At 44.3% G+C, this 9,155-nt stretch overlaps 1 non-coding gene across 1 annotated transcript; it reads left to right on the forward strand.

Moving 5' to 3' along the window:
• Positions 1-4,416: 4,416 nt before the first annotated feature.
• Positions 4,417-4,490, forward strand: trnat-agu (transfer RNA threonine (anticodon AGU)). The gene has a single exon. It is a non-coding gene; the product is annotated as a tRNA-Thr (tRNA).
• Positions 4,491-9,155: the final 4,665 nt, after the last annotated feature.

The raw sequence follows: 9,155 nt of genomic DNA on the forward strand, positions 1-9,155 counted from the left end.
CCACCCATCTCAGTTTTAAATGGCCTATCCCTTATTATGAGACTATGTCTCCTGGTTTTGGATTCACCAACCAGCGCAAACATCCTGTCTACATCCACACTGTCGCACCCTGTAAGAATATTGCAAGTTTCAATGAGATCACCTCTCACTCTTCGAAACTTTAAGGAATACAGGCCCAGTTTCTTCATTGGACAATCCCACTATCCCAGGGATTCATCTGGTGACCCTCTGCTGCACTCCCTCTATGGCAAGTATATCCTTCCTTAGATAAGGAAGCCAAAACTGGACACAATGCTCCAGCGCGGTCTCACCAAGGCTCTGTACAATTGCAGCAAGACATCTTTACTCCTGTTCTCAAGACCCTTTGTGTGAAGGCCAACATACCATTTGCCTTCCTAATTGATCGCTGCACCTGCATGTGAGCTTTTAGTGTCTCATGAACAAGGACACCCAGGTCCCTTTGGACATTAACAGTTCTTAAGTTCTCACCATTTAAGAAATATTCTATCTTTCTGTTTATTCTACCAAAGTGGATAACTTCACATTTATTCACATTATTTTCCATCTGTCATGTTCTTTCCCATTCACTTAGCCTCTCCAAGACCCCTGGAAACCTCCTTGTAACCTCCTCACAGCTCACATCCTTTACAATTGGCATATTCTTCTCCATGCTGCTATTTTACAGTTTCAGTGACTCAGATGGGGGTGTCCAGCTGCATACCAGAGCTGACGACAAGCTGTTCAACTTGGCAAGACTGCGCGCCATGACCAAAGTGGGTAAATTCCTAGTCTGTGAGTTGCTCTTTGCTGATGACGCTGTGCTAACATCCCATAATGAAGTTCACTTGCAGCAGCTTGTAGATCGCTTCTCCCTGGCCTGCAAGGAATTTGGACTGGTGATCAGCATCAGGAAGATCAAAGTTATGGGTCAGGACGTGGAGACTCCACCTTCCATCAACATCGACAACCTCACTTTGGAGGTTGTCAACAGCTTCACATACCTTGGATCAACAATCACCAGCAATCTGTCCCTTGATACTGAAATCAGCACCAGGATTTCCAATGCTGCAGCTGTCATGTCAAAGTTGAGAAGACGAGTATGAACCGACAGCAAACTGATCGAAAATATAAAGCTCTGCGTGTACCAGGCTTGTGTTCTCAGCACCCTCCTTTACAATAGAGAAGCATCAACAACTTATGCAATTCAAGAAAAGCAGCTGAACAGCTTCCACCTCCGCTGCCTCAGATGGATATTGGGCATCTCCTGGCAGGACAGAGAGCCGAATGCGGAAGTACACCAGCGTGCAGCATGTTTGCCCTCTTGAGTCAGCGGTGACTCTGTTGACTGGGTCATGTGTGCTGAATGGATGACGGTCGCCTTGCCAAAGACACGCTCTTTGGTGAGCTTGCTATCAGCACGAGACCAACAGGTCACCCACGTCTGTGATACATGGACATCTGCAAGAGAGATCTCAAGCTGACTGGGATTGGAGTCGATGCATGGGAAGTCCTTCCTGCTGACTGGAATTCCTGGAGAAAGGCATTCAGGAAGACCATGGGAAAAGCAGAGGACAAAAGAAATGACCATTTGGAGGGAAAGAGAGCCCAGAGGAAGGAAAAATTATCAGTCGACCTCAGGCCAATGATATTCATCTGTACCAGCTGCGGAAGGGATTGTCACTCACGAGTCGTCCTCCACAGCCACAACAAATGATGTTTAATACAGAAGTGACGTACACCCTGGGTGTAGCCCATCGCCTTCCGAGACGGACGGTTGCCTATTACAATTACAACTACAGCTACAACTACAAGAGCGGGCCAGAGGCTGGGAACTCTGCGGCAACTAACTCAACTCTTGACTCACCAAAGCCTGCCCACCATCTACAAGGCACAAGTCAGGAATTTGATGGAATACTCATGCCTGGATGAGTGCAGCTCCAACAACACTCAAGTGATTGACACCATCAGGTCAAAGCAGCCCACTTGATTGGCACCCCATCCACCACCTTAAACATTCATTCCCTCTAGCACCAGTGCAGAGTGGCAACAGTGTGTAACATTTACAATACGTACTGCAGCAACTTACCAAGCCTCCTTCAACAGCACCTTCCAACCCACAAACACTACCACCAAGAAGGATAAAGGCAGCAGACGCATGGGAACATCACCACCTTCAAGTTCCCCTCCAAGTCACACACCATCTTGACTTGGCACTGTACCGCCATTCCTTCACTGTTGCAGGGTCAAAAACCAGGAACACCCTCCCAACAAGCACTGTGGAGGTGCCAGAGGATTGAACAGTGGCAAATGTGACTTCCTATTTCAAAAAAGGGTGTAAGGACAATCCAGGTAACTACAGGCCAGTTAGATTAACAGCAGTGGTGAGTAAGGTTTTAGGAACAATAATTAGGGAAAAGAAGCAACAGTCACTTGGAGAGATTTGAGTTAATTGAGGAGAGTGAGCATGGATTAATAAATGGGAGTTCATGCTTGACTAACTGCATTTTTTGATGAACAAACAGGAGGATGATGGATTTTAAGACAGGATGGATGGATGGATTAAGAATGGATGAGAAGGTACCACATAAAAGGGCGGTGAACAAAATTGAGGTTCATGGAATAGGAGACTCTCTGTCCAATTGGATAGAAAATTGCCTGAAGGACAGAAAATAAAGAGTCGTAGTAAATGGTTCTTTGGCAGACTGGAGGATAGTCGACAGTGGGTGTTCTCCAATGGTCACTGCGAGAACCACTGCTTTTCCTGCGATATGTAAATGACTAGGATCTTGGAATATAGAGTAGAATCTCAAAATATACCGAAAGCACCAAACCTGGAAGAGTGGTAAACAGTGAGGATGAAATGACCTGCCTGCAACAGGACAGTGATAGGCAGAATGGGCAGACAGGTGGCAGATGGAATTTAATATGACTTGTGTGAGGTGATGCACTTGAGCAGAAGGAACAGGGAGAGGCAATATATACTTAATGGCACAGTTCTAAAGAGAGCTAAAAATAATACTTTTTGCAAATGGATTGTTGGTCTGGGGGTATGTTTTTCACTTTGGGTGTGTGATTGGATAGCATGTGAAAGGTCCTGTTTTCAAATCCTGCATGACCTCTACTTCATTTGTGTTTTTAGTTGAAGGTCATTGATTGGTTGCAGCCTTACAAAAAGCGGAGTTGACTTTCACACGGAGCCTATTTGAGGACCAGAGAACTGGATTCAAAGAGCCTGTTGACAAAATTGAAATGAACTAAATGTACAGATTGCCAAGTGTGTGTATGAAGGTGAAGCAGTAACTGAGAGCTGGATCCAAAAACTACAGGACTGGGTTCTGGTATGGAATGGAATTCTTCTGTGTTTCTGTTGTTTGTCTTGGGTTAACTCATCGATTTTTTGTTTTTCACTTTGCCGATGCGTTTGAATAATTGTGGATCCTTCTTCAGGGTACTTTCTTTCACCAGGTAGTTCTGACCTCTGATGATGTTGATCGTAATCAGCTTCAACTCGCTGATAGTTTTGGAAGTGAGCAGATTTCCTTTGCTTGAGTCTGCAACATGTAACTCACTCTGACATGTGGATCCATGGCAGGATTTGAAAGCTGCCCCAGCATCGGAGCATACATTGCATCCATACAATAAGAGACCGAGTAGAAGTGATAGTTCAGTCAGTCGAACATGAGACTTTTCATCTCAGGGTTGTGAGTTTGAGTGCCATTCTGTTTCTCCATTTTTTTAGGCTTCACTAGCAGAGAGTACAAGGAGTGTTTGCAATGAAATTCAACAACAGTATGAGAAAGTCTCACTTTGATTCGGGAATCTTATCTCTCTGCAGCATCTCACTGTGAAAGATTGAACTTTATCTCATTTCATTGTCAGCTCAGAGTCACTGCGGCTCAGTGGGACTTCTGGCTGACTCCCGCTTCACAATCCATCAGTACTGAGAAAGCAATGGGGAATATTACTCACATGTTGTGTTCTGTAACCTTTTGGAAAAAATTGAATTATGTATTTTCTTCCAAAACATTCATTCTCAGTTCTGGGAAAAATAGAGAATATGATTGACTGTATCAGTAAGTGGGAAAAGTTAAAATATGCTGTGACCAGTGGAGAAATGGGATGAGAATAAATAGTAGCAAAATACTGCGGATGCTGGAAATCTGAAATAAAAACAATAAATGCTGGAACCACTCAGCAGGTCTGGCAGCATCTGTGGAAAGAGAAGCAGAGTTAACGTTTCGGATCAATGACCCTTCTTCGGAAGTTCCAAAGAAGGGTCACTGACCCAAAACGTTAACTCTGCTTCTCTTTCCACAGATGCTGCCAGACCTGCGAAGTGGTTCCAGCATTTGTTGTTTTTTTTTTAGAATAAATAGTGCCCTTCTCTGATTTCAACTGCACAAGCGCTTTCAAACTGGCTCTGTAGCTTAGTTGGTTACAGCACCTGTCTAGTAAACTGGAGATCCTGGGTTCAACTCCCAGCAGAGCCTTATTACAGTGTGCTTTAGAAGTTTCCTAATCAATAATTTTATCCGTGTCTTGTGAACTTTGACTTCGAATTCAAATTGCATAATGAATTTCAGTCACAGGAGAAAACAGCCATTGTGAAGGATCTGAGTTTGGAATGGCTGTTCCTCCTTGTACAGAAATTCAGTGCTGATATTTCAAAGGCAACTTCTTTCATAGAAGTTTGTTCACAGATGCATTCAACCTGGAAAAAAGCTCGACATTCATCTCACTGAAGGAAAGTGTGACCGTGTTGTATGTTTCAGAGTGTTTCTGTCGTTATGTGTTGCTTTCAACCGTGACTGGGACATGACGCAAGCGAGAGGGTTGAGCCGAGGTTTGGAATATTTGTCAGTAAGGAACAAGAAAAATCAAAGGAACCAAATAAGAAAACCTGTGTCTCATGTGGTTACCGAGAGACGGTGAGAAGATATTAAACTTTGTTCTATTCAATACAGCTGTGATTAACTTTGGCCTTTTCTGCCTTTTGTAAACAGTATTTGAAGTGTCTCGGGAACAGTGTTCAGTGGGGTCTGGGTGAGCAGTTGCGGAGTGTAACAGGGTCAGGACTGGATGCAGGAAGTTCTCTGACAGTCTCTCTCTCTCTCTCTGATGGGTTTGAGTTGATTTTCAACTGGCAGCTGTTGGTGTTTCAATAAATGAAACAAGTTCCCTCCACCCATTTTTTGGACAGACAGTGTATTACAAGGATGTAAAGGGTTAATGCTGAAAACAGTGGGATCAACCCCTCCCACTGTCAGAGTGATGATGTAACAGTCACATGAGATGAGGTTTGGGAGGAGAGAGCAGCACCAAGGATGTCAGTTTCGGAGGCTTGATGAGTGTGTATATAGTATTGTGTAAATTAGAAAAGAGTTCTTAGTTCTTTCAGCTGGAAATGTGTCCAGAAAATATCGAGAAACTCACAATTTTATTATTCAGGAGTCGAAACACAGATATTAATTCCAAGTGACAGTTCTGGGTTCATTTAACAAAAAAAAAAGGTAGAGAATAATATCACTCACTGATTGAAATCCCCCAGTGAGGAGACAGTTAAACAGGTGATCTATTGGGGCATCCTTCGATCCAAGGTTTCGGCAGCATTTAATCTCTTTTTTTGGTGAAATTCTTTGTTATTTGCATCTTCTTTTTAATCCAGCTTTGATGGGTGGGTGAAAAAACTCAAAAAAACTGAACAGTTCCATCCTTTCTTTTCTTCCTTCTTCCCTTCTTTCCATCAGTTTCGTTTTTCTGTCCCAGATCAATATAATGATGAGAATCCCAATTTAATCTGCTGTTTTATCCATTCCAATCAAAATTCAACATTCCAATCAAATCTATTTGTTATTCCACAGTCTTTTACTCTGTTCTATTCTCTCACAGTCTGTTTGATGATCAATGTTACATCTCACTCTGTCCTGGTGAAGATCAGAAGCAGTGATATCTGTTTACACCACCCGACAAGTCGGCCTGAAGCTGTGCCTCGCCGATCATGTGGAGTTAGGAACATCGGAACATAGGAGCAGGAGTCGGCCATTCAGCCCATCGAGCCTGCCCCACCATTCAATATGATCATGGTTGATCATCCACTTCAATGCCCTTTTCCCCACACTTTCCTCATATTCCCTTACACCATTTGTATTTAGAAATCTGTCAATCTCTGCTTTAAACATACTCAATGACTGAGCTTCCACAGCCCTCTGGGGTAAAGAATTCCAAAGATTCACAACCTTCTGAGTAACAACATTTCTCCTCATCTCTGTCCCATGTGTCCTTGGAGGTGCTTTTGCTAACGCTGTTGGGGAGGGTTTAAACTAATGTGGCAGGGGGATGGGAACCAAATGAGGAGGTCAGTGGACAGTAAGGAGGTAGTAACTAAAGCCTGTAAGGAACTAGATAATGAAGTCAGCGTGACTAAGGGGAAGAGTAGGCAGGGAGCAGATGATGAACGCAGAGGGACTGGTGGTCTGAGGTGCATTTGTTTTAATGCAAGAAGCGTAGTAGGTGAGGCAGATGAACTTAGGGCTTAGATTAGGACCTGGGAGTATGATGTTATTGCTATTACTGAGACTTGGTTGAGGGAAGGGCACGATTGGCAACTAAATATCCCAGGATATCGATGCTTCAGGCGGGATAGAGAGGGAGGTAAAAGGGGTGGAGGAGTTGCATTACTGGTCAAAGAGGATATCACAGCTGTGCTGAAGGAGGGCACTATGGAGGACTCGAGCAGTGAGGCAATATGGGCAGAACTCAGAAATAGGAAGGGTGCGGTAACAATGTTGGGGCTGTACTGCAGGCCTCCCAACAGCAAGCATGAGATAGAGGTACAAATATGTGAACAGATTATGGAAAGATGTAGGAGCAACAGGGTGGTGCTGATAGGAGATTTTAATTTTCCCAACATTGACTGGGATTCACTTAGTGTTAGAGGTCTAGATGGAGCAGAATTTGTAAGGAGCATCCAGGAAGGTTTTCCAGAGCAGTATGTAAATAGTCCAACTCGGGAAGGGGCCAGACTGGACCTGGTGTTGGGGAATGAGCCCGGCCAGGTGGTTGAAGTTTCAGTAGGGGACTACTTTGGGAATAGTGATCACAATTCCGTAAGTCTTAGAATACTCATGGACAAAGATGAGAGTGGTCCTAAAGGAAGAGTGCTAAATTGGGGGAAGGCCAACGATACCAACATTCGGCAGGAGCTGGGGAATGTAGAGTGGGAGCAGCTGTTTGAAGATAAATCCACATTTGATATGTGGGAGGCTTTTAAAGAGAGGTTGATTTAGCGTGCAAGAGAGACATGTTCCTGTGAAAATGAGGGATAGAAATGGCAAGATATGGGAACCATGGATGACAGGTGAAATTGTGAAACTAGCTAAGAGGAAAAAGGAAGCATAAATAAGGTCGAGGCAGCTGAAGAAAGACGAAGCTTTGGAAGAATATTGGGAATGTAGGACCAATCTGAAACGAGGAATTAAGAGGGCTAAAAGGGGTCATGAAATATCTTTAGCAAACAAGGTTAAGGAAAATCCCAAAGCCTTTTATTCATATATAAGGAGCAAGAGGGTAACTAGAGAAAGGATTGGCCCACTCAAGGACAAAGGAGAAAAATTATGCGTGGAGTCAGAGAAAATGGGTGAGATTCTAAATGAGTACTTTGCATCGGTATTCACCGAGGAGAGGGACATGACAGATGTTGAGGTTAGGGATAGATGTTTGATTACTCTACGTCAAGTCGGCATAAGGAGGGAGGAAGTGTTGGGTATTCCAAAAGGCATTAAGGTGGACAAGTCCCCAGGTCCGGATGGGATCTATCCCAGGTTACTGAGGGAAGCGAGAGAGGAAATAGCTGGGGCCTTAACAGATATCTTTGCAGCATCCTTAAACACGGGTGAGGTCCCGGAGGACTGGAGAATTGCTAATGTTGTTCCCTTGTTTAAGAAGGGTAGCAGGGATAATCCAGGTAATTATAGACCGGTGAGCCTGACGTCAGTGGTAGGGAAGCTGCTGGAGAAGATACTTAGGGATAGGATCTATTCCCATTTGGAAGAAAATGGGCTTATCAGTGATAGGCAACATGGTTTTGTGCAGGGAAGGTCATGTCTTACCAACTTAATAGAATTCTTTGAGGAAGTGACAAAATTGATTGATGAGGGAAGGGCTGTAGCTGTCATGTACATGGACTTCAGTAAGGCGTTTGATAAGGTTCCCCATGGTAGGCTGATGGAGAAATTGAAGTCGCATGGGGTCCAGGGTGTACTAGCTAGATGGATAAAGAACTGGCTGGGCAACAGGAGACAGAGAGTAGCAGTGGAAGGGAGTTTCTCAAAATGGAGACGTGTGACCAGTGGTGTTCCACAGGGACCCGTGCTGGGACCACTGTTGTTTGTGATATACATAAATGATTTGGAGGAAAGTATAGGTGGTCTGATTAGCAAGTTTGCAGACGACACTAAGATTGGTGGAGTAGCAGATAGTGAAGGGGACTGTCAGAGGATACAGCAGAATATGGATAGGTTGGAGAGTTGGGCAGAGAAACGGCAGATGGAGTTCAATCCGGGCAAATGCGAGGTGGTGCATTTTGTAGGATCCAATTCAAGAGTGAACTATACAATAAATGGAAAAGTCCTGGGGAAAATTGATGTACAGAGAGATTTGGGTGTTCAGGTCCATTGTTCCCTGAAGGTGGCAACGCAGGTCAATGGAGTGGTCAAGAAGGCATACGGCATGCTTTCCTTCATTGGACGGGGTATTGAGTACAAGAGTTGGCAGGTCATGTTACAGTTGTATAAGACTTTGGTTCGGCCACATTTGGAATACTGCGTGCAGTTCTGGTCGCCACATTACCAAAAGGATGTAGATGCTTTGGAGAGGGTGCAGAGGAGGTTCACCAGGATGTTGCCTGGTATGGAGGGCGCTAGCTATGAAGAGAGGTTGAGTAGATTAGGATTATTTTCATTAGAAAGACGGAGGTTGAGGGGGGACCTGATTGAGGTGTACAAAATCATGAGAGGTATAGACAGGGTGGATAGCAAGACGCTTTTTCCCAGAGTGGGGGATTCAATTACGAGGGGTCACGAGTTCAAAGTGAGAGGGGAAAAGTTTAGGGGGGATATGCGTGGAAAGTTCTTTACACAGAGGGTGGTGGGTGCCTG

Source organism: Heterodontus francisci, unplaced genomic scaffold (genome assembly GCF_036365525.1).
Source record: "Heterodontus francisci isolate sHetFra1 unplaced genomic scaffold, sHetFra1.hap1 HAP1_SCAFFOLD_43, whole genome shotgun sequence".
In the NCBI taxonomy this organism is placed as follows: domain Eukaryota; kingdom Metazoa; phylum Chordata; class Chondrichthyes; order Heterodontiformes; family Heterodontidae; genus Heterodontus; species Heterodontus francisci.